The sequence below is a fragment of the Delphinapterus leucas genome, chromosome 9 (assembly GCF_059928025.1).
Source record: "Delphinapterus leucas isolate spDelLeu-1000000601 "Yukka" chromosome 9, BTC_Dleu_Yukka2, whole genome shotgun sequence".
Classification (NCBI taxonomy): Eukaryota; Metazoa; Chordata; class Mammalia; order Artiodactyla; family Monodontidae; genus Delphinapterus; species Delphinapterus leucas.
The window spans coordinates 11814848-11841663 of NC_143137.1; the positions used below are offsets into that span (position 1 = coordinate 11814848).

General features: G+C 38.9%; 1 protein-coding gene across 1 annotated transcript in view; it reads left to right on the plus strand.

Annotated features, from left to right (window-relative positions):
- The window catches only part of KEL (Kell metallo-endopeptidase (Kell blood group)), a 168570-nt gene that overhangs the window by 99328 nt on the left and 42426 nt on the right, over positions 1 to 26816 (plus strand). The window contains exon 3 of the mRNA XM_089917290.1: positions 26354 to 26538. The gene's annotated coding sequence lies outside the window, so the exon portion shown is untranslated. The remainder of the gene's footprint in view (positions 1 to 26353; positions 26539 to 26816) is intronic.

The window sequence follows — 26816 nt, forward strand, 5'->3', positions numbered from 1 at the left end:
GGAGGAACTCCACCTGTAAAGCAGAGTATGTAATTAGAATTATAACACTCAACTACCATCATTTGAAAAAGGTGGATTATTCAATCTATGGTGACACAACTAGGTGGCCATCTAGGAAAAAAAAAATTAGTGAAATCCATTCCTGCGTATGTTACACCAGGTTGAATTTCAAATGGGTCAAAGGTTTAAATGCAAAAAATAAACCATAAACTTAGCATAAGAAATAAAAGAATGTTTATAGGAATGGACAAGACTTTTCTAAGTGTGACATAAAATGAAGTAAAAAAAAGAAAAGATTGAGAAATCTGACTTATTAAGGATTTAAAAAAATATGGTTAGTACCACTCAAAACAAAGTAAATGACAAACCAAGAAATATATCTGCAACTCATATCATAGGAGGTTAATTTGCCTAATATATAAAGAACTCCTACAAATCAATAAGAAAAAAAACAGTAATCTAGTAGAAAAAATAGGCACAAGATAAGAACATGCAAGAAAAACCTCATCTTTACTCATAAAGGTGTAATGCAAATTAAAACTACATTGAGATACCGTTTCCACTTATTAAATTGGCAAATATCAAAGTTTTATAACACACTGTGGGAATATAGGTAATGTAAAATGAAATAACCTGCATACAGGACAATTTTGTAATATCTGTCAAAGTTAAAAATCTACCCTTGACCTAGCAATTCCTCTTCTAGGAATTGTCATTCACATATTCTGGCATGAGGACATGACGTCTGTATTTGATTATGAAATGCATCATTGGTTGTAAAAGCAATGATTGAAAACAAATATTGATCAGTAGGGAAACAGTAAAATAAACAATGGCACATCCATATGGTGGGATAATCCGGAGCCACTGAAAAAGCAAAAGGAGAAAGAGGGATTCCTCATGTATGGATATGTAATAATCTGCAAGATATGTAGCCAGGCATAGGGCATGTGTTTAATATACTGCCATTTGCACAAAAAAGAAAAATGTGTTTGTATGTATTTGCATATATGTGCTTAAAATACTTCTATACATGTGCACTAGAACATTGATAACATTGGCTGCCTGTGAGGGAGAGGGAATCAAGTGGTTGGGGACAGATGGGGAGAAAAATGTTTCAAAATATTTTTTGAATTTTGAACCATGTGAATATATTCTACTTTGATGCTTTAATATTTGAATATGGTTATATCTTCCTTTGATATTCTGGCACTTAAAAAATGCTGTGTTTGGGATATTGTAGAGTCCTAGTTCTCTATATGCTAATTTATATGTATAGTAAGATCTTATTCATCCAAAATTTAACTGTAGAATCACCTCCCCTTTCTAGATTCTGGCTGCGATCAGGAAATAGCAAAAATAAGCCATCGAGCAGGCAAAATAGATGTCCAAGTCCACGTACAAAATAAAGTTTAGGCACGTCCCTCACCAGAAATCTGTTAGGATTCCTTCATTCTATTTATTTAACTTATTTCTTGGAGACAGTTATATCAAGCTTGATCACATGATTTACTCATGCAAAGCAGATAGGAAGGGGCAGGGTCTACTGAACGCACCGAGAGTGTGTCAGCTCACGTTCTGAGATGCATGTTGGGAGGAAAAAACTCTACAAAGCCAATCCCAGGATTTAAGACAGCAACATATGGGTTCATTCTGTACAGGAACAACCTCAGAGATCGTATCTGTATGACTGTGACCTTCTAATGGTGGTCATGAGGGACCGAATCACATTCAGGTATGCTCAGTAGGATGTGTTGAGACTGGTTTTCATACCTGATGTTTAAATGAAATAGAAAAGCTTTCGATGATAAAGAGTTTAAAACTTAGGCTCTCTGGAAAATAAAATGATAATTTTCAGACCGGTGGTGTTTTGGAGTATATTGTTTAAAATGCCTAACTGAAGATGTCATCAAAATGGCAGAATAACCAGTCAGAGATTCCTTTTTCTAATGAACACAAGAGAATTCCAACACAAAGTCTCAACAAATGAAAACATCGATATCTAAAATTCACAGTGGATAGGCAAAAATGAGTCAAGAACAGTATTCTAGCACCATAAAACAGTTGCATAATACATGAGAGCCCAGAAGAAATTCTAACTTCTCTGTAATGGAATGACTTCAAAAATCATGAACAAAATACAAAGAATGGAAACTTGTTAGCAAAGAAATGAGAGGAGTTGTAGCAGTTGTGAAACCAGGGCAGGTTAGAGTAAAAGAAGCAGTAACATAATGATTAACTATCATAGGATAATTAAGAATGTTACTTTGACCCAGCTATCCATTTTTAGGAATTGTTCTTCTAGATATACTTAGACATGGGTGCAGAGATATATACACAAGGATTTGTGTACCCTTGTTGGAAACATATGTTTCCTTTGCTTTGAACTAATGAAACTAGAAGGAACTTAACCACTAACTGAAAAGGGACAGGTTAAATAAATTATGTTTTATCTACACAATAGAATTCTATGTAGTCATTAAACAGGGAATACTATATGTACTGATGTATAAAATTGAGCACTTTAAAATAAAAAGGCAAGTTGCAGAATATTATGTAAAGCATTATTATGTTAAAAATATTTTCTCTGTGTGTGTGTGTATCCTTGTACTTGTGTGTTAGGATATGAATGGGAAAAAGGCTTAGAAAGATACATACCACACTGTTATAGCAGTTGATTGGAGATTTGGGAGGGATGGGCAACAGGCCAGAAACTTTTACATTTTATGTTGCACATGGCAATATTATTTGATTTTTTAAAATTATTTTTTAAGTGTTTAGAAAGAAGAATGTTGTTAACTCTTAAAAGTCCAACTGATGGCATAGACGAAGAAATTAAACCCAAACTGTAATTGGATTAAGATGAAGTAATAAACAGTGACTGAACTTGAGAATGGTATATAATGATTTGTCTTGCGTTAAAAGGAATTCCTGAATAGGTGGTTTTAAATCAGTAAAAGTTGTTATCATGAATAGGGATTGTTTTGTCTGCCTACAACTCCTCCCTCGTTTTTCTGAGGCAGCACCTCTTTCTCGTGGGAAATACTCCTTTCCCCTTTGCAAACATTTGGCTTAAAGAATATTCAATTTTCTTTCCAACTCCATGCTCCTCACCACAATATATAGGCCAAAAGGCAGATATCAAACCCCAACTGAACCAATCATATAACCACCACCTCACCCCAATTATAATTGATCATGCAGGTATCTACCTGACTCAGGCAAAACCAATCACAGCTCTTTCTCATCATTTTTCAAACTGGACTTGGAGGAGAAGAGTCATTCCTGCTTTGACGGTGGGAATTAAGGGACATGCATCCTTGGAACAGTAACTACCCCTGTGGAGGAGGCCAGGCTGCAGTAGATCATGGAGCCAATATTAGAAAGAAGCTATGAAGAGACATGGAGAGGAAAGTAATCCAGCTATAACAACTGCCCTGCATTCCTTCTTGCCGTCATGTGGGGAAAAAATTCTCCTTTTTGATAAGTTGGTTCAAGTTGGGTTTCTGTCTTTCACAACCAAAAACGTACTGGCTAATAGAAAAAAAAAAAGATGAACCAACTAATACATTTATTTGCTTCCACCTTCATTTCAATGACAGTGTAAAGATACGTGAATCTAAAAAGGAGCTGATTCATATTCAAAAGATTACAGATTAGGATAAGTATAACTTTTAGAATCTAAACCATAAAATCCTGGCATAGGGCAGTATTTATAAATTCTTAAAGAATATTCCTCCAAAGGCTATTTTTCTAGTTGAGTGATCAATCATTCGAGGAAAAAAAAGGTAGAATGAATATTCACAGGTTCAAAGACTAGAGAGAGATTTTGTGTCCACGTCTCATCTCTAAATAAATTTAGAAGTTATTTTCAGCAGCTTACTGTGTGAGAAAACCGTGTTGAAAGAGTTAATTGAAAACTCTGACAACTGCTAGGTGAATATTATGATCAGGATAATGCTGGACTCAAAAGAATATATGAGATCAAAAAGCGGAATGAACGAAACACACATTTAGACACGGCGAAATTAGTGCAAAGCTTCATGTCAGAGAACAGAGTCCAAAGTTCCTGTTTCCGGTGTTTAATATGAATAGAGATAAGAATGTTTTTGTTACTTAACCTTGTAGAATTGAGTTAAATAAAACTATCTTCAACCCATTTTAGAAAATAGTACATATAAATGCTGTCTATGTATAAAAAGGCATAATTGTTAAAGCAAAACAGAATAACAAGTAGGGAACGGAGAAGAACAATTCAGTAGAGTGGATTTCAAACTTAACTACTATTTCTCAAAAAGATAAAATTCACTTCTCAAGAAAAATCTCATTCTATATTTAAAAACAAAGCCAATTTATAAAGTTTAAAAATAGAAGATGAACTAAGACATCACTACTAAATTATGGGGAAAGTATAAATGGCATTTCGATATACTAGAAGACAATGGATACATTATTAATCATAATAGTCACTGTATAACATAATGAAAATGCACAATAAAAAAAGAACGCTTAACTTTACATTCAGTCGAGGTAGCATTAAAACATATGAATGAAAACTTGTTTATTTTTTAATTTAATTGATTAATTTTTGGCTTCATTGGGTCTTTATTGCTGCACACGGGCTTTCTTTAGTTGTGGCGAGCGGGGTCTACTGTTCGTTGTGGTGCGCGGGCTTCTAGTTGTGGCGAGCGGGGTCTACTGTTCGTTGTGGTGCGCGGGCTTCTCATTGCGGTGGCTTCTCTTGTTGCGGAGCACGGGCTCTAGGCATGCAGGCTTCAGTAGTTGTGGCATGTGGGCTCAGTAGTTGTGGCGCACGGGCTTAGTTACTCCGCGGCATATGGGATCTTCTGGGACCAGGAGATCCTGGACCAGGGATCAAACCTGTACCCCTGCCTTGGCAGGCAGATTCTTAACCACTGCGCCACCAGGAAAGTGCCTGAAAACTTGTTGAAAATGGAGGAAAGTATGGCAGCTGTCAGAACTCTCCTTGCAGCCCTACAAGTCCATGGACTGCTTGAGGAGAGCTCCAGCTGCTGGGCTGTGAAATCCATCCCTGTGGGAGGCTATGCCACCCACAGGCTGCTCCCATGGGATCTAAGGCACACCCATCCCTGGAGACAAGGGATTTCTCTGACTGACACTTCAGCTTGAGGACTCCCCAGTGATTTCCCAAGCCTCCTTAGTCTCTTGTGGCACCCACCCTATCTCCTTCTTCCCTTCACTCCAGGTCAGACTTCCATTGTGCTCGATGACTCTCCCAGCCTTCTCTGGCTCCCTCCCCATATTCTCTCCCAGGCATTTCCCCGATAAACATTTGCCTAGTTAATCTGCTTCTCTGCTAACCCAGACTAACCCAGAGAGAGTGACAAAATAATGCATTTGTGGTGAGAGTGTACAGTGTCAGGACGAGAGTGACCTCAGCAAGTTCAGGTAGCAGGCATGCTGGAACCTTCACATGTTAGTTGTGGCAAGAGAAGGAAGCGAGGATTAGATTTAACGGTCTAGTGACTTTCCAAGGTGGGTAGATCCCAGGGGCAAACATGGATTCTGGGGAGGCAGAGTTCAGTACTTTGAGAAGGTCCCAAATAGGGCCTCAAATGCAGGAAGTGTCAGCACCGGGCAGTAACCAGGGACACATAAGTGTGGTTGGCTCGTCTGTTCATGGAGAGCTGAGGGTTCAGGGAACAGAATCAAGCTTCCCAGGGAACAGCAGTGGTTGAGGTGGAGCTGAGATCCAGTCCTAGTGGAGATTACAACCAGAAATGGATACAGAAGTTCTTTGGCACCAGTCACTGTAGAGGTCACAGTAGGAAAGTGTTGACCCAGGAGGCTCATCCAGCCACCACAGATCAGCTGTTAAGGAGCACCCATCACACTCTCATCAAACTCTCGTGCTCATAGTACAAGGACCTGTATGTAGTTCTTGTTGGTTAGTATTACCTCAAAGAGTGGTGATTCTTAGGGGTGGGAAAGGCAGGGATGGACAACACCAACATGGTAAAATAATAAATGAAAATATTGAAGACTTGGATGATCCAATTATTCAGGCAACTTAAATGCTTATGAAATTAGGTGAGAAAAATGCAAACTATACTTGTATATACTGTCGCCCCCCCAAAATCATAATTATAAGTCATAGAGGTGTTTTTATTTTTTTATTATTTATTTTTAAACATCTTTATCGGGGTATAATTGCTTTACAATGTTGTGTTAGTTTCTGCTTTATAACAAAGTGAATCAGCTATACATATACATATGTTCCCATATCTCTTCCCTCTTACGTCTCCCTCCCATCCTCCCGATGCCACCCCTCTAGGTGGTCACAAATCACTGAGCTGATCTCCCTGTGCTATGCGGCTGCTTCCCACTAGCTATCTATTTTACATTTGGTAGTGTATATATGTCCATGCCACTCTCTCACTTCGTCCCAGCCCACCCCTCCCCTTCCCACTGTCCTCAAGTCCATTCTCTACGTCTGCATCTTTATTCCTGTCCTGCCCCTAGGTTCTTCAGAACTTTTTTTTTTTTTAGGTTCCATATATATGTGTTAGCATATGGTATTTGTTTTTCTCTTTCTGACTTACTTCACTCTGTATGACAGACTCTATATAGAGGTGTTTTTAAAATACCAGCCACCAACCTTCTAACAGCAGGAATTCTGCTAACACATTCTGTAACTATAACCCATTTGAAGAAGAAATGAATAATAAAAATATTAACAAGTTGTTTAATTTCTTGGTATATGAAAAATACTTTTTAAAAAATTGGCTTAGGAAAGAAATTAAGAATGCAATAAAAAACTATTTTAAAGTAATAATAAACATAGTTCTGCATATCAAAATGTTTTGGGATGTGGCCAGAACAGTGTTTAGAAGAAAATGTACTCATTTAAATGTCTTTAATAAGAAATTTAAAAAAAAGATATTAATGAAAAAACTGCTACATTGCAAAATTCTAGAATAGAACAAAGTATTCATTTAAAGCAAAATAGGAAAATAATGTAAAAGTGCAAATGAATAATATGAAAAATAACTGGTATAAATCATTCATAAAATTAAGAGCTGGTTGTTTGAAGAGGAGAAGAAAATTAATAGACATCTGATAAATGTAATTAAAAAGACATAGAATAATTCTGGTGCATAAAGGGATCTGGATAGATATCCATACATCTCCCGTTGCATCTCTTGGATTACCCGCAACATCTGCCGGTTAAAAACATCGAAGTACACACACATACACATACACACGCACACACAGATGCAAAATCCCGACGTTCCCCCAATTGATCTTCTTTGCTGGCTTCTTCTTTTTCTGGCCATCAAATATTAGAGAGGCCCGTGCTCTGACCTCTTAGATTGATGCCTAGGTGATGTCCTCTGGTCTCTTGGCTTTAAAGATAGCCTTTTTTTTTTTTAGATTCTACAATGAACATTTTACTTGTTTTATAACATATCCAACTATCCATCCTTCTACCTATGCAACAATCCATTTTCTTTTTGGATGTGTTTCAGAGCAAATTTTAGACATTTGCATAGTTACCCCCTATATTCTTCAGCAAACTTATCATTATGAAGGTAGTCTTTTTAAATTCAAACTTCCAGTTTGTTATCTCTATCCTGGAGCTTTCCGTTGATCTCTAGATGTTTATATTTAGTTTCCTACTCAACATCTCGACTTCAGTGCCTAATAAGATTTCTACATGCACCCACCCACGGCTTGTTTCTCCCTCAGTGTTCTTTCCCTTAGGAAATGACACCATGATTCATCAAGCTATTCAGGTATCAAACTTAGGCATTATGCTTGATACGTCTCTCTCTCTCATCTCATCACACATGGAATCCATCAACTCGTCTTGTTGGCACTATCTTAGAATACATCTCGATTTCAACTGCTTCTTACCACCTTCATTGCTATCACTTTAATCCGTATCTTCATCATCTCTTAATCTGGATTTTGCAATGATTCTAACAGTCTCCTGCTTCTGTTCAACACCACCTCCCCCAGGAGACTGGGTGATTCTTTAAAAACTTTCTAGTGTCTTCCCATCACACATAAAGGAAAGTTCAAAGTCTTCCCTCCAGTTGTACAGCTGACTCCTTGACTCCTCTGCTCGAACGCCAGATTACATTATCAAAAATGGAACTTCATCACCACCACCCTCCATCTCTCTCCACCCCCGTTCCTGTTTTATTTTTCCTCACAGTTACAGCTACCTAAAACAGCTATAGCAGTTATAGCTACCTAAAACTGCAGCATTTATTTGTGTATTGTTCATGGTCTGCCAGTCTCTCCCTCTGGGTGCCAGATCACTGCACATACCCTTGCCCTGCCCCACCTTTATTACTTTTTTTTTTTTAATCTAGAAACAGCAATTTCCCAAAACAGGCAGAAAGGTGGAGTGGAAATCCAGAAGGTAGTGCATGTTCTGAGGCTGTGAGAAGCCCATGTGTCACGGTCAGAGGCAGGTACAATGAGCACAGTAGTTTCACCGTGCGCTAATGATTAGAGTTTTAACGCAAAATTGAGAAGCTATGACCTCAGTTGAAAACAGGCGTAATAATGAATACCTGGTAGAGATATAGACAAGGCCTGGAAGTGCTACATGCTATCCATAAATATGAGAATTGGAGTTGAAGGTCCCTGGACTTGGATTTTCTTTCTAGTTGCTGGGTGGTGCTAAGAATGGATACTTTATTTCTCTGAGTGCATCTTAAGGTATCAGCAAAGCATGCTAGCTTTAATCCACCTTTCAGGGAAGAAGCTTATATCAAAGAAAGAATTAAAGAGTTATGACTTCTCACTACTCCAGGGACAGTGTATGGAAGCGCTGGGAGAGAAGTTTGGGGATCATCTTGACAGCCTGTGAGACCTCAAGGAAATTGGCTGCACTTTTAAGTGGATGTCAGGAAGCTCGGGAGTAGTAGCCTGGACAGAGGTCACCCACAGACATCCACAGTCAAGTAGGCTGTGGATCATCTCGTTTCAGGAGAACCACAAGGTGTGGTTCTGACCTTATCAAGAATGGTTGGCCATTCCAGGCTCAGTTAACTCACTAGTCTTTTAAATATAGATTGTAAAAATCCAGTAACACTCTTACATTTCAAACATAGCATTGGCACCAAAAGCTAAACTGCTGTACTAAAATCAAGTTACATCCGCCAGTTCTATATTTATGGACCACAGGCTTTAGAAAATGTAGAGGACAATCTGGAAAGCAAAGTAAGAAAATTTCATTTCAGAATAGCACTTGGTTGGGAGACTCCAGTCCCCAAGAAAGAATTGTCCTGGAGACCCCTTACCAAGATAGTCACGCAAGTAGATCTAGAGCATGGTTGGAGGCAAAATACACATTTTATTATTGTCATATGATAAATCTGAAAACCTTTTTTGTTCAGTTAAGAAGGAAAAACCACCTGGGACTAGACTTACAAGAATCTGGTGTTAGGAATGCAAATGATGGGATGAAGATATTTTTCTCTCTCCACTTTTAACTCCATCTCCTGAATATAAGCTCTATTTCCACATAGGCTTCCTGCAGCTCTACAGCTAAATACCTTCTCCTTTACACTAGGCAGACCTGGATGGTAGTAGAAGGAAGAGAACTTCTAACAAACATGAGTCTTGGGTTTCTTAAAACTGGACCAAAATAGGCCCTATGCCCACTCTTGGACCAATCTTTGGCCAGAAGGATGCCTGGCACTGTTTGATTATAACTGAACTAATTACCTTGATGAGGCATTGGAGAGAGACAGAGACAGAGACAGAGAGAGAGAGAGAGAGAGAGAGAGAGAGAGAGAGAGAGAGAGTGTGTGTGTGTGTGTGTGTGTGTGTGTGTGTGTGTGTGTGTGAAATTATTCTGATTGCCTTAGGTCAAATAGTATGGTGGTGGAGTCAATTTCACCTAAACTGCATTTACCCTGGGATACGAGTAGAATAGGTATTGGGGAATTCATTGGGGTTATTACTGGATCCTAGATTTCAAAAGAGTTTTGTCGTTTTTGTGCTTTTTTGGTTTTCACATTGGCTGTAATGAACATGTATTTTGTAATAAAAAAGAAATAAAAAATAAAATTAGAAATAAAGAGAATCTATAGCAATGGAGAAAGTGTTGAAAGTTTAGTCACACTGAATACAATTGAAAAGGTCAGTGAAATGAATGACTTGTTAATAAAAATACAATATATCAATATTGAATCAAGAAATAAGGAATAAGAAGAACTGAAGGGGACAATGAGAAAGTTATCAAAGAGGCACCCTTCCTTCCTTCACCTCCCCTGTTCACCAGAATTTGAAAATTTTCAAAAAGTAAATAATCCCTTTTGGCAAAACATGGTATTATAACTGTGGTGGACATTTGCCATGTTTGTGCCTGACAAGTATGTTTTGAACACCTTCCTATCTTGGGGGAGTTTCCCATAGTATAAATCCCTCTTTTCCAGGGTAGAACTTGGACCATGCTCTCTCAGACTCTCCTGCAGTCAGGCACAGGCTATGATCTTGACTTTGCCAATCAGAGACACCTGCACCAGATATCGGTTGTAAAGTGAATTAATAGGAGAAAGTACGGAGTGTGGATCAACTTTGGGCAAATGTAGTGTCAGAGCTTCTGCTGTCTGTTCCCCAGAATCACTCATGGGGGCCACAGGGTCTGGGCAGCAGGAGGGGTACTTTGGCCAGAGCATGATGTGATTCTAGTGTTTTTGCTGCATAGGCTCTGATTCTATCTCTCTGCCTATCTCAGATATCCAAATATCTTTGAATCGATTCCCTTTCTGACTACACTGTCTAAAACAGATTCTGTTGCTTGTAATAAAGAAGCAAACTGTTTATTCTATGGGACAATTTTGGACCTATCTTACAACTTGACAATCATTTTAATGTTAAATTTTATATTTTAAGATACCCGAAGATTCACAATCAGTTGTATGAAATAATATTGAGAAATCCATGTACCCTTTACTCAGTTTCCCCCAGTGGTAATGTCTTGCAAAACTATAGTACAATTTCACAGTCAAGATATTGACATTGGTATGACATTGATACAGTCAACATACAGAACACATCCATCACCACAAGCATCCTTCATGTTCCCCTTTTATAGCTATGCCCACTTCCATTCTACCCCTACCCTCCTTAACCCCTGGCAACCACTAATTTTTTCTTTTCTATAATTTTGGCATGTAAAGTATGTTACATAAATGGAATAATATAGTATATAATCTTTTGGGATTGACTTTTTCTCACTCAGCATAATCCTTTGGAGATTTATCCAGAATGCTGTATGTATTGATAGTTTGTTACTTTTTATTGCTGAGTAGCATTCCATGGTATAGGTTACTATAGTTTGTTTCATCATCCACCAATTGAAGGACATCGGAGTTGTTTCCAGTTTGTCTGTTATGAGTAAAGCAGCTACAGATATCTGTGTACAGGTTTTGTGTGAGTGTAAGCTTTTATTTCTTTGGGATACATGCCCAGGAGTGCAAGTGGTGTGTCGTATAGTAGTTGCATATTTAGTTTTTTAAGAAATTGCCAATTGTTATCTAGAATAGCTATACTATTTTACATTCCCATGAGCAATGTATGAATGATTCAATTTCTCTGCATACTCGCTAGATTTAGGTTGCCACTGTATGTTTTAGCCATTCTGATATGTAGTAGTGATAGCTCATTTAAGTTTTAATTTGCATTTCTCAAATGACTGATGATGTTGAACATTTTTCAGTGTGTTTATTTGTCATCTTTGTATCCTCTTTGGAGAAGTACCCCTCCATGTCTACTGCCCATTTTCTAATTGGCTTGTTTATTTTTATAATGTTGAGTTTTGAGAGGTTTTTAAATACGTATGTGTATATATATATATACACACACGTATGTATTTTTTTAGATGCTAGTCTTTTGCTAGATATGTGGTTTGCAAATACTTTTTCCCAGTCTGTAGGCTGTCTTTCTTTAAATGTTTTTTTAATATAAATTTATTTATTTATGGCTGCATTGGGTCTTCGTTGCTTTGCGTGGGCTTTCTCTAGTTGTGGCGAGCGGGAGCTACTCTTCGTTGAGGTGCCTGGGCTTCTCACTGCGATGGCTTCTCTTGTTTTGGAGCACGGGCTCTAGGCGTGCGGGCTTCAGTAGTTGCAGCGCGTGGGCTCAGTAGTTGTGGCTTGTGGGCTCTAGAGCGCAGGCTCAGTAGTTGTGGCGCATGGGCTTAGTTGCTCCGCGGCATGTGGGATCTTCCCGGGCCAGGGCTCGAACCCATGTCCTCTGAATTGGCAGGCGGATTCTTAACCACTGCACCACCAGGGAAGTCCCTGTAAGCTGTCTTTCCATCGTCTTAACAAGGTTTGTTGAACAGCAAAAATTTTAAATTTTGATGAAGTCAAATTCATTAATTCTTCCTTTTATGGATTGTGCTTTTGATCCGAAGGGCTGAGAACCAGGAGTGCCAGTGTGTCTAAGGGCGGGAGAAGATCGATGTCCCAGCTCAAGCAAAGACAGCAAATTTGCCCTTCCTCCACCTTTGTGTTCTATTTGGGCATACAGCAGATTAGATGATACCCGCACTCTTTGGTGAGGGTAATCTTTATTTCCCTCCAGCTTCATTAAAATATAATTAACATATAACATTGTGTAAGTTTAAGGTGTACAATGTGATGATTTGATATACATATATAAAAGTGAAATGAGTACCACGTAAGGTTAATTAACACAACCCTCACCTCATATAACTATCTTGTTTTGTAGTAAGAATGTTTAAATCTACTCTCAGCAACTTTCAAGTATATAATATCGCATTGTTAGCTATAGTCACCGTGCTGTATATTAGATGCCCCACATTTATTCCTATTATAACTGGAAATTTTTACCCTTTGACCAACATCTCCCCATTTCTCCCACCCCTCGTCACTGGCAACCACCATTCTGATCTCTGTTTCTATTAGTTCAGCTTTTTGTTTAGAATCCACATATAAGTGAAATCATACAGTATTTGTATTTCTTTGACTTACTGCACTTAGCATAATACCATCAAGGTCTGTCCCTATTCTCACAAATGGCAGGATTTCCCTATTTTTCATAGCAGTATAGTATTCCATATACATTATACCACATTAATATATATTATATATATAACATATATAATTATATATGTGTGTATATACATATACGTGTGTGTGTATGTACATATGTATATATATATCACAGTTTCTTTATCCATTCATCCATTGATGGACATTTATGTTGTTTCCATATCTCGGCTATTGTGAATAATGCTGCAAAAGGACGTTGGGGTGCAGGTATCTCTTTGAGATCCTGATTAACATTTCCTTTGGGTATACACCCAGAAATGGGATTGATAGTTCTATTTTCAATTTTTTGAGGAACCTCCATACTGTTTTCCATAGTGGCTGTACCAATTTGCATTCCCACTAACAGTGTACAAGGGGTCCCTTTTCTTTACATCCTTGCCAGCACTTTCCTCTTGTCCTTTTGGTAACAGCCATTCTAATGGGTGTGAGGTGATATCTCACTGTGGTTTTGAATTTCATTTCCCCAATGCTTACTGGTGTAGAGCATCTTCTCATGTACCTGTTGTCCTTTTGTATGAATTCTTTGGAAAAATGTCTATTCCATTCCTCTGCCCATTTTTTAATCAAATTATATATTTCCTTGGTATTAAGCCATATGAGTTCCTTATATATATGGCATCTTAACCCCTATCTGATATACGACTTGAAAACATTTCACCCATTCTGTAGGTTGTCTTTCCTTTCTTTAAAAAAATTAATTAATTAATTAATTTGTTTTTGGCTGCGTTGGGTTTTCATTACTGTGCGTGGGCTTTCTCTAGTTGCGACGAGTGGGGACTACTCTTCGTTGTGGTGCACGGGCTTCTCATTGCAGTGGCTTCTTTTGTTGCAGAGCATGGGCTCTAGGCGCCTGGGCTTCAGTAGTTGTGGCACATGGGCTCAGTAGTTGTGGCTCGTGGGCTCTAGAGCACAGGCTCAGTAGCTGTGGCGCATGGGCTTAGTTGCTCCGGGGCATGTGGGATCTTCCCGGACCAGGGCTCGAACCTGTGTCCCCTCATTGGCAGGTGGATTCTTAACCACTGTGCCACCAGGGAAGTCCCTGTCTTTCCATTTTATTGTTTCTGTTGCTGTGCAGAAGCATTTTTGGTTGATATACTCCCACTTGTTTATTTTTTATTTTGTTCCCTGTGTTTTTGGTGAAATACCCACAAAATCATTGCTGAGACCAATGTTAAGAAACTTCTAACCTATATTTTCTTCTGGGAGTTTCACTGTTTCAGGTCACACATTTAAATTTTTAATCCATTTTGAGTTGATTTTTGTGTGTGGTGTGAGATAAGGGTCTAAGTTCATTCTTTTGCATGTGGATATCCCATTTGTTGAAGAGACTATCCTTTCCCCATTATGAATTCTAGGCTCCATTGTCAACGACCAGTTGACTATATATGTGTGGGTTTATTTCTGTGTTCTCTGTTCTGGCCCATTGGTCTTTATGTCTGTCTCTATGCCAGTATCATACTGTTTTTTGGGGGTTTTTTTTTTAAGATTTTATTTTGTGAGAGCAGCTTTAGTTTTAGGTTCACAGCAAAATGGAAAGGAAAGTACAGAGATTTCCCATACGTTCCCTGCCCGCCACTAGCATAGCCTCCTCCATCCTCAACATCCCCCAGCAGAGGGATATGTTACCACTGATGGGTCCACATTGACACATAATCACCCAAAGTCTGTAGTTTCCAAGGGTTCACTCGTTGTACATTATATGCGTTTGGACAAATGTATAATGACATATATTCTCCAGGGTAGTTTCCCTGTCCCCAGATTCCTCTTTGCTCCACCTATTAATCCCACCCTCCTCTCCTGAAATCCCTGGCGACCACTGATCTTTTTACCATCTCCATAGTTTTGCCTTTTCCAGAATGTCATATACCTGGAATCATACAGAATGTAGCCTTTTCAGATAGACTTCTTTCACTTAGTAGTATGCATTTAAGGTTTCTCTATGTCTTTTTGTGACTTGATAGCTCATTTCTTTTTGGCAGTGAATAATAGTCCATTGACTGGATGTACCACAGTTTATCTGTTCTCCTACTGAAGAACATCTTGGTTGCTTCCATGCTTTGGCAATTATGAATAAAGCTGTTATAAATATATGTGTGCAGGTTTTTGTGTGGACATAAGTTTTCAGCTCCTTTGAGTAAATACCAAAGAGCACAATTGCTAGATCATGTAGTAAGAGTAAGTTTAGTTTTATAAGAAACTGACAAACTGTCTCCCAGAGGGGCTGCACCATTTTGCATTCCCACCAGCAATGAATGAGAGTTCCTGCTGCTTCACATCCTCACGAGCATTTGGTATGGTCAGTGTTCTGGGTTTTGGCAATTCTAATAGGCGTGTACTGGTATCTCAGTGTTGTTTTAATTTGCATTTCCCTAATGACATATGATGTGAAGTATCTTTTCAAATGCTTCTTTCCCATTTGTCTATCTTCCATGGTGAAGTATCTTTTAAGATCTTTGAACCATATTTTAATCAGGTTGTTTGTTTTCTTACTGTTGAGTTGTACGAGTTCTTTGTGTATTTTGGATAATGGTTCTTTGTTGGATGTGTCTTTTGCAAATATTTGCTCCCAGTGTTTAGCCTATCTTTTCATCCCATTGACATTGTCTTGTACAGAAAAGAAGTTTTAAATTTTAATGAAGTCAAGTGTATCAACTGTTTCTCTCATGGATCATGCCTTTGATGTTTTACCTAAAAAGTCATTGTAAGGTCATAGCCTAGGTCATCTAGGTTTTCTCCCATGTTATCTTCTAGGAGTTTTCTAGTTTTTATTTTATTTTATTTCATTTTAATTTATTTTATTTTATATTATTATTTTTTAATAGATCTTTATTGGAGTATAATTGCTTCACAATACTGTGTTAGTTTCTGTTGCACAACAAAGCGAATCAGCCATACGCACACACATGTCCCCATATCGCCTCCCTCTTGAGCCTCCCTCCCACCCTCCCCATCGCACCCCTCTAGGTTATCGCAAAGCACCAAACCGATCTCCCTGTGCTATGCGGCTGCTTCCCACCAGCCAACTATTTTACATTCGGTGGTGTATATATGTCGATGCTACTCTCACTTCGCCCTAGCTTTGCCCTCCCACCCCATATCGTCAAGTCCATTCTCTATGCCTACCTCTTTATTCCTGCCCTGCAACTAGGTTCATCAGTACCATTTTTTTTTTTTTTTAGATTCCATATATATGCATTAGCATACGGTATTTGTTTTTCTCTTTCTGACTTACTTCACTCTGTATGACAGACTCTAGGTCCATCCACCTCACTACAGATAATTCAATTTCATTTCTTTTTAAGGCTGAGTAATATTCCATTGTATATATGTGCCACATCTTCTTTATTCATTCATCTGTCAGTGGACATTTAGGTTGCTTCCATGTCCTGGCTGTTGTACATAGAGCTGCAGTGAACATTGTGGTACATGTCTCTTTTTGAATTATGGTTTTCTCAGGGTATATGCCCAGTAGTGGGATTGCTGGGTCACAAGGTAGTTCTATTTTTAGTTTTTTAAGGAACCTCCATACTGTTTTCCATAGTGGTTGTATCAATTTACATTCCCACCAACAGTGTAGGAGGGTTCCCTTTTCACCACACCCTTTCCAGAAATTATTGTTTCTGGCTTTTTTGACAATGGCCATTCTGACCGGTGTGAGGTGATACCTCATTGCAGTTTTGATTTGCATTTCTCTAATAATTAGTGATGTTGAGAGTCTTTTCACGTGCCTCTTGGCCATCTGTATATCTTCTTTGGTGAAATGTCTATTTAGGTCTTCTGCCCATGTTTTACCTGGATTGTTTGTTTTTTTGATATTGAGCTCCATGAGCTGTTTGTAAATTTTGGAGATCAATCCTTTGTCAGTTGCTTCTTTTGCAAATATTTTCTCCCATTCTGAGGGTTGTCTTTTCATCTTCTTTATCGTTTCCTTTGCTATGCAAGAGCTTTAAAGTTTCATTAGGTCCCATTTGCTTATTTTTGTTTTTATTTCCATTTCTCTAGGAGCTGGGTCAAAACGGATCTTGCTGTGATTTATGTCAAAGAGTGTTCTTCCCATGTTTTCCTCTAAGAGTTTTATAGTGTCTGGCCTTATATTTAGGTCTCTAATCCATTTTGAGTTTATTTTTGTGTATGGTGTTAGGAAGTGTTCTAATTTCATTCTGTTACATGTAGCTGTCCGGTTTTTCCAGTATCACTTATTGAAGAGGCTGTCTTTTCTCCATTGTATGTTCTTGCCTCCTTTGTTGTAAATTAGGTGCCCATATGTGTGTGGGTTTATCTCTGGGCATTCTATCCTGTACCACTGATCTATATTTCTGTTTTTGTGCTAGTACTGTACTGTCTTGATTACTGTAGCTTTGTGGTATAGTTTGAAGTCAGGGAGCCTGATTCCTCCAACTCCATTTTTCTTTCTCAAGATTGCTTTGGCTATTTGGGGTCGTTTGTGTTTTCATACGAATTGTAAGATTTTTTGTTCTAATTCTGTGAAGAATGCCATTGGTAGTTTGATAGGGATTGCATTGAATTTGTAGATTGCTCTGGGTAGTATAGTCATTTTCACAGTATTGATTCTTCCAATCCAAGAACATGGTATATTTCTCTTTTTTATGTCACCTTTGATTTCTTTCATCAGTGTTTTATAGTTTTCTGACTACAAGTCTTTCGCCTCCTTAGGCAGGTTTATTCCTAGGTATTTTATTCTTTTTGTTGCAGTGGTAAATGGGAGTGTTTCCTTAATCTTTCTTTCTGATTTTTCATTGTTGGTGTATAGGAATGCCAGAGATTTCTGTGCATTAATTTTGTATCCTGCAGCCTTACCAAATTCATTGATTAGTTCTAGTAGTTTTCTGGTGGCATCTTTAGGATTGTCTATGTATAGTATCATGTCATCGGAAAATAGTGACAGTTTTACTTCTTCTTTTCCAATTTGTATTCATTTTTATTTCTTTTTCTTCTCTGATTGATGTGGCTAGGACTTCCAAAACTATGTTGAATGAGAGTGGCAAGAGTGGACATCCTTGTCTTGTTCCTGATCCTAGTGGAAATGCTTTCAGTTTTTCACCACTGAGTATGATGCTTGCTGTGTGTTTGTCATATGTGGCCTTTATTATGTTCAGGTAGATTCCCTCTATTCCCATTTTCTGGAGAGTTTTTTATCATAAATGGGTGTTGAATTTTGTCAAAAGCTTTTTCTGCATCTATTGAGATGATCATATGGTTTTTATTCCTTAATTTGTTAATGTGGTATATCACATTGATTGATTTGCATATATTGAAGAATCCTTGCATCCCTGGGATAAATCCCACTTAATCATGTTGTATGATCCTTTTAATGTGCTGTTGGATTCTGTTTGCTAGTATTTTGTTCAGGATTTTTGCATCTATGTTCATCAGTGATATTGGTATATAATTTTCTTTTTTTGTGATATCTTTTTCTGGTTTTGGTATCAGGGTCATGGTGGCTTTGTAGCATGAATTTGGGAGTTTTTCTCCCCCTGCAGTCTTTTGGAAGAGTTTGAAAAGTATCGGTGTTAGCTCTTCTCTAAATGTTTGATAGAATTCACCTGTGAAGCCATCTGGTCCTGGACTTTTGTTTGTTGGAAGATTTTTCATTACGGTTTCAATTTCATTACTTGTGATAGGTCTGTTTATATTTTCTAATTCTTCCTGGTTCAGTCTTAGAAAATTGTACCTTTCCAAGAATTTGTCCATTTCTTCGTGGTTGTTAATTTTATTGGCATATAGTTGTTTGTAGTAGTCTTTTATAATCCTTTGTATTTCTGCAGTGTCAGTTGTGATTTCTCCTTTTTCATTTCTAATTTTATTGATTTGCATCCTCTCCCTTTTTTCTTGATGAGTCTGGCTACGGGTTTATTAATTTTGTTTATTTTCTCAAAGAACCAGCTTTTAGTTTTATTGATCTTTGCTATTGTTTTGTTTCTATTTCATTTATTTCTGCTCTGATCTTTATGATTTCTTTCCTTCTACTGACTTTAGGTTTTCTTTGTTCTTTTTTCTCTAGTTGTTTTAAGTGTAGGGTTAGATTGTTTATTTGAAATTTTTCTTGTTTCTTGAGGTGAGATTGAATTGCTATAAGCTTCTCTCTTAGAACTGATTTTGCTGCATCCCATAAGTTTTGGGTCATTGTGCTTTCGTTGTCATTTGTTTCTATGTATTTTTTAATTTCTTCTTTGATTTCTTCAGTGATCTCTTGGTTATTTAGTAGCACAATGTTTAACTTCCATGTATTTGTGTTTTTTTTACAGTTTTTTTCCTGTAATTGATTTCCAGTCTCGTAGCATTGTGGTCAGAAAAGATGCTTGATACGATTTCAATTTTCTTAAATTTTCTGAGGCTTGATTTGTCACCCAAGATGTGATCTATCCAGGAGAATGTTCCATGTGCACTTGAGAAGAAAGTGTATTCTGCCACTTTTGGGTGGAATGTTCTATAAATATCAATTAGATCTATCTGGTCTGTTCTGTCATTTAAAGCTTGTGTTTCCTTGTTTATTTTCTGTTTGGGTGATCTGTCCATTGGTGTAAGTGGGGTGCTAAAGTCCCCTACTATTATTGTGTTACTGTTGATTTCTCCTTTCATGGTTGTTAGTGTTTGCCTTATGTATTGAGGTATTCCTATGTTGGGTACATAAACATTTATAATTATTGTATCTTCTTCTTGCATCGATCCCTTGATAATTATGTAGTGTCCTTCTTTGTCTCTTGTAATTGTCTTTATTTTAAAGTCTATTTTGTCTGGTATGAGAATTGCTACTCCAGCTTTCTTTTGGCTTCCACTGGCATGGAATATCTTTTTCCATCCCCTCACTTTCAGTCTGTATGTGTCTCTAGGTCTGAAGTTGGTCTCTTGTAGACAGCACATATATGGGTCTTGTTTTTGTATCCATTCAGCCAGTCTGTGTCTTTTGTTTGGGACATTTAATCCATTTACATTCAAGGCTATTATCGATACGTATGTTCCTATTACCATTTTCTTAATTGTTTTGTGTTTGTGTTTGTGTGTCTTTTTCTTCTCTTGTGTTTCCCCCTTAGAGAAGTTTCTTTAGCCTTTGTTGTAAAGCTGGTTTGGTGCTGCTGAATTCTCTTAGCTTTTGTTTGTCTGAAAAGCTTTTGACTTCTCCATCAAATCTGAATGAGATCCTTGCTGGGTAGAGTAATCTTGGCTGTAGGTTTTTCTCTTTCATCACTTTAAGCATATCCTGACACTCCCTTCTGGCCTGCAGAGTTTCCACTGAAAAATCAGCTGATAACCTTATGGGGATTCCTTTGTATGTTATTTTTTGTTTTTCCCTTGCTGCTTTTAATATTTTTTCTTTGAATTTAATTTTTGTTAGTTTGATTAATATGTGTCTTGGTGTGTTTTTCCTAGGGTTTATCCTCTACGGGACTCTCTGTGCTTCCTGGACTTGGGTGACTATTTCCTTCCCCATGTTAGGGAAGTTTTGACTATAATCTCTTCAAATATTTTCTCAGACCCCTTCTTTTTCTCTTCTTCTTCTGGGACCCCTATAATTCAAATATTGGTGTGTATACTGTTGTCCCAGAGGTCTCTGAGATTGTCTTCAGTTCTTTTCATTCTTTTTTTCTTTATTCTGTTTCTCGGCAGTTATTTCCACCATTTTGTCTTCCAGCTCACTTATTCGTTCTTCTGCCTCTGTTATTCTGTTATTGATTCCTTCTAGTGTATTTTTCATTTCAGTTATTGTGTTGTTCATCTCTGTTTGTTTGTTCTTCAGTTCTTCTAGATCTTTGTTAAACATTTCTTGTATTTTCTCAGTCCGTGTTTTTCCATTCTATTTCTGAGATTCTGGATCATCTTTACTATCATTACTCTGAATTCTTTTTCAGGTAGATTGCCTATTTCCTCTTCATTTATTTAGTCCTGTAGGTTTTTACCTTGCTCCTTCATCTGTGACATATTTTTTTGCAGTCTCATTTTTTATTTTTTTTACGAGTGGTATTGTTTTCCTGTTTTACTGGTTGTTTGGCATGGTGCTTCCAACGCTGGAGTTTGTAGGCTATTGGGTAGAGCTGGGTCTTAGTGCTGAGATGAGGAACTCTGTGAGACCTCACTCCGATGAATATTCCCTGGGGTCTGAGGTTCTCTGTTAGTCCAGTGGTTTGGACTTGGAGCTCCCACCTCAGGAGCTTCCACTGAACCCTAGGCTCACAAATCAAGATCCCGCAAGCCGCATGGGGTGGCCAAAAAAAAAAAAAGGTAAAAAATAAAATTAGACTACGAAACTAACAGATATGTTAGAAAGAATGTAAAAATAAAAATATAGATGATCAACAACTGGAAGGTACATCAGTACCACAGTAGTAAAAAAGAGGAGGGAAAAAGAAAAAAAATTAAAATGGTGGCAGGGGGAAGGCCTTGGCTGTGGAGAGTTGGGCCTAAGCAAGGGCGAGGTTTGGGTGGTGGGCGGGGCCAATGCTCAGGACCCAGTAGGATGGAAAAGGCCCTGGGGGCTGTGGAGGGTGGGGCTTAGACTCAAGGAACAGAAGGGGCCCAGGCATGCCCCCCACCCCTGGTCTCAGAGGGCAGGGGCCCTCACCTTGGAGCCTAGCAGGCTTCCTGGGCTCAAATGGGTGGGGCAAATGCCCTCTCCTCCTCTCCTGCTCCTCCAGTCTTGGGTCTCGGAGGCCCCCTCCCGCCTGCCTCTCCTGATCTCCCCGGCCTCCCTACTATGCCTCCAAGACCAATGTGACCAGAGGGGGATGGGGAAGGGGAGGCCTTGGAGGGCAGGGAACTGGCGTGGGAGTTCAGCAGGCTCCCCGTGCCCGAGTGGAAGGGGCAATCACCCTCTGTTCCTCTCCCACTCCTCCCAGAGGGCCCCTCCCGCCTGCCTCTCCTGATCTCCCCGGCCTCAGGGGCCCCGATCTTCTCTGGCCTCTACTTCTCCTCCCCCCTCGGTCCCCCTGTGTCCTACTGGTTCACTCTGGGGTTCCTCCCATTTCCTTGGGGGTTAGAGTCTTCCACCAGTGGCCAGCAGGCGCCCTAGTTGTGGGGAGATCCTAACTCCACGTCTTCCCACACTGCCATCTTAGTTTTATAGTTTTAAGTTCTATATTTGGGTCTGTGATCAATTTGAGGTAAGCTTTTGTGAAGAGTATAAGGTCTACATCTAGATTTTTTTTTTTTTTCGCATCTGGATATACACTAGTTCCAACATGATTTGTTGAAAAGACTTTCTACTATATAGCACAGGGAACTCTGCTTAATATTCTATAATAACCTAAATGGGAAAAGAATTTGAAAAAGAACAGATACTTGTACACGTATAACTGAATCACTTTGCTGTACACCTGAAACTAACACAACACTGTTAATCAACTATATTCCAATATAAAATAAAAATTAAAAAAAAGAAAAGAGTCTCTTGCTACATTCTGTTGCCTTTGCTCCTTTGTCAAAAATCAATTGATTATATTTATGTGAGTCTATTTCTGGGCTGTTTTCTGTTCCATTGATTTGTCTGTTGTTTCCCCAATATCACGTAGTCTTAATTATTGTATCAGTATAGTAAATCTTGAAATTGAATTGTGTCAACCCTCTAACTTTGTTCTTTTCCTTCAATATCGTGTTCGTGAGTCTTTTGCTTCTCCATATAAATTTAAAATCAGTTTGTCAATCCACAAATAACTTGCTGGAATTTCGATTGAAATTGCACTGAATCTATGGATCAGTTGGAAAGAAATGACATCTTGACAATTTTGAGATTTCCTATCCATGAACAATAAATATTTTTCCATTTATTTAGTTTGATTTTGTTCATCAAAGTTTTGTAGTTTCCCTCATATAGATCTTATACATATTTTGTTCTGTTTATACCTAGGTATTTATTTTGGGGGGGGTACTGATGTAAATGTTATAGTGTTTTTAATTCCAAATTCCACTTGTCCATTGATAGAGTTCGATGCTGGTTTGATTACTGTAGCTTTGCAATATATTTTGAAATCAGGAAGCATGATGCCTCTAGCTTAGTTGTTCTTTCTCAAGATTGCTGTGGTATTCTGGGTCTTTTGTAGTTCCATATGAAATTTAGGATTGTTTGTTCTATTTCTGTAAAAAATGTCTTTGGAATTTTGATAGAGATTGTATCTAATCTGTAGATTGCAGACTATCATGAGAATAGCCATGTTCATTCCAAGGATGCTGTTTCTGGATGAAGAAAAACATCTAATTCTCAAGATGCTCTTGAGATTTGTATAAGAGAAGATAGAGTTTTCTTCCCAGCTTTGAGTCACCATTGATTATCTGGACCTTGAAGCAGCAGTACATGTGCCCAGAGCCTTACAAAGACAAATACTCTTAAAATCACTTGTTTGTTTGCAGATCAGTTACCTGACCTCTTCTGCCATGCTCTGTATCATAAGAATCTAAGTTTCCCAAGGCCCCCTCCTCTGTGAATTCTAGGAAAATTCAGCCAAGAGGAAGAGGGTGGAAGTGGAGATAAAGCCAGGGTATTTATCCTTCTCTGTCTGCTTCAGCTGGCACTTCAGTGCCACCTGTATCTCCTCTGTGGCTACAGCTCCCCCTGGACAGCTCTGTCTCCTATGGTCCAAGCTTGCTGAGCAGATCCAATATGGCTCCATCTTTGCTGGGTGGCCCCAACTCCAGGTCTCTGGTAACATTCTATCCTTTGTTCCCCCAGCCTTAAGGATTGTAGTAGCTTCTTGATGGTAATTTTGGGGTGGTCTCATTGTCCCCCCACCCATTCTCAATTCTTCCATCATCTGTGTATCCAATTACATGTATCATATTTCCTCTGTCTGAAATATCTACAGTGGTTTCTGTTTTCCTGGGAGGACTCCAACTCTTAAAGGCTCTCATAAAAATAATGCCAAGTTGAACAGTTTGAACAAGGACACCTAGGTCTCTGGGTGAAACAGAAAGCAGTATAGGAATAACATAAGAGATATAAAATCTACTTCCTCTTTTCACATTATGTTAGTTGTTAAGTATAGGGTTGCCCTGTGACACAACCATATGGAAAACCATTCACATTCTAGTCCATGTAATTGGCAGTCCTTAGAGTTGTGCAGTTCACAACATGGTCATCTGTACCTAACAAACTTCGGTGGGCAGATATTGCCCAAAGCTCATTTTTATTGGTTAGTGACATCTAGTTATTTGTAGGACTGGAGTCAACTCTAAGACATAGAAAGAAAGAAGAAACAACAACCCACAGTAGCCTAAATAAAACAGTAATTTTCTCACATATAAAAGTCTGTAGGGATGTAGTTCAGGGCTGGTATAGATGCTCATCTCCACAAAGTCCCTAGCCACCTAGACACTGGATTCCTTCTAGCTCACCAATCTGCCATCTCTCAAGTGTGAACCTCATTCTTATTATCCGTGAGGCATATGCCTTCCAGACAGCAGAATGGAAGAAAGGGCCCAAAAAAGTAGGGGGGAGGGGGCACAGGTAGGCAATGGGAAAATGCCAGATATCCCCTAAGGAGGATTTCAAATAGGTACCACATGGCACTTCTACTTAGATACCTTTGGCCAGAACTTTCAGAAGTGAGGGTTGGGTGGACCTAGGTTTTTCCTTCTCTGGTCTCTGCTTATCTTTAAGGGGCAAACAGAGAAACAGTTCCCATAAGTTGATGCTGATGCTCTGGCCTTAAGTCTATAGCGACTTCTAAGGCCCCCAGAGAAGGAAGAAATAGAGACTAAATCAGAAACCTAGACTCACAGGCTTTGAGTACTAGATTTTACAGATATGGGAAATTAGGTAAAAATCACATAACTAGTTAATGAGAAATGTAGGACTGAAAGCCAGGTCTTCTGATTCCTAGTTCAGTGATCTTTTCATGATATGTCATCTCTTGGGGAAGACTGTTCTTTCTTTTCCCTGTGGCATATTACATAGCTGCAAATTCTTGGCAGTTCCTCTCCTCAGGTGATGGCGTTTATTTTTCTATTCCTTGAGTCTGGTCTGGCTTTGAGACTTGCATTGATCAAGAGAATATGGCAGAAGTGATGTTGTATGAATTTCAAGCCTAGGTCTCCAGAGATTTGCAGCTTCCACTCTTGCTTTCTTGGAATCCAGTTGCCATTGGAATGAGCCTGAGCTAGCCTCTGGAGGGGCCCCATGAATGAGATGCCCTGGCTAACAATCCCAGCCAACCACCAAACAGGGAGGGAGGCCATCCTGGACTAGGCAGCCCTGAGCTGCCATTTGAAACCAAACATATAAACGAGTGCAGCTGACGCTCCCAACTACCTAATTTGCCAAGCCATAGAATGGAGAGCCAATCCATTTTTTTTTAAGGCACCAGATTTGGGGGTTGTTTATTATAGAGCAATACTGGTATACTTCCTAATAGGTCAATCATATTTTTTGTGTTTTTTAAGGGTTTCACAAAGGGAGACCACACAATGTGTTCCATTCTCTTGTTTTCTGTTCTTCCAAATGGGGAAATTATTGTTCACCAATCCTTTATGCAAAACAGAATACTTACTGAACATTAAACAGGACCAATCCATGCTAAATGTTTTATAACATTAGTATTTTTAAGATAGACTTACTTGAAATAATGCAAAGTATAATTCTCTCAATTTTCACATGATGAGAAAAGTCAAGTTCCTTATCCTTGGTCATGCAGTTAATGCAGTTGGTTTAATAACGGAACTAGACTCAGCAAGGCACGAGCAAAATTGTCTTTATTCTTTCTTACAACTATTCCCACAAAACCTGCTCCAGGAGCTTATTCATCACCACTGGGTGAAATCTTTCACCTCTGGGTGAAATCTTGGGGAAGTCCAGTAGCTTTCCAGTTACTTTAGGTAGTAACAGAATCTCCAATCATTTCTAGGTAATAACGAGGGCGGTCTGATCTACCACCAAAACTCTGAATTTTTGTTGCTTTCAAAATTTTTCCCCTTCCCCAATTTGCACTTGTCTCAGGCTTGACGGCTGCAATAGGAGATGCAGGTCATGGTCAGCATCTCTCCTTCTCCACCGATCTCCTTTCTAACTTGCAACTGCAGTTTTGGTTCCTTCCAGGTTGATGCTTGGGGACGGAGGAGAAGTAAGAGATGGAAAAGGATTCACTTTTAATCTGATTCGGAGCCCTCTAGATGAGGCTGATATCCAAAGTTGTCTCTCTTATGGATTCTTTTGTGGGCTCTTCAGAGTTATTCTCACTAGAGACATCTGCCTCAAGACCTCCAAATGGAATTACGCTTCTCCCGGCTTGCCCTTCATAAATTTGCCTTCATTTTTTCTTCCATAGGCACGTGTCCAGCCTCTTCCTTCTGGGTGGCCTCTCTTCCGGTAGGAAGCCCTGCAGCATGTACATTTCACGTCAGCTCCTGGCCAGCTCCTTTCCACGGGATCCACAGAGCACAGACGGTGTACTGAATGCGCGCATCTGTAGCGGTGCATCTTGTGTCTACGGCAGCGTGCTTTGCTGTGCAGGTACCCAGCCACACTCTCTTGTCTTTATAATTTTCAGGCATAAGTCATTTGCTACTTCCTGGTGTCTCAAGTTCTCCAAATCATTCTCTTGAACCTCCTTATTAGGCTCAAAGTGAGTGGTAAACACGATTCATGGTGAGGTGAGGGAAAGGAAAACCCACGCTCTCCCCAAACTCTTTTTAAAGAAGACATTCTCCAGTGTCCTCAGCCTCTCAGCAAATTCTTAGCCTTGTCTGATATTCCATCGAGATCTGAGACAAACTAAAAGTAGAAAAACC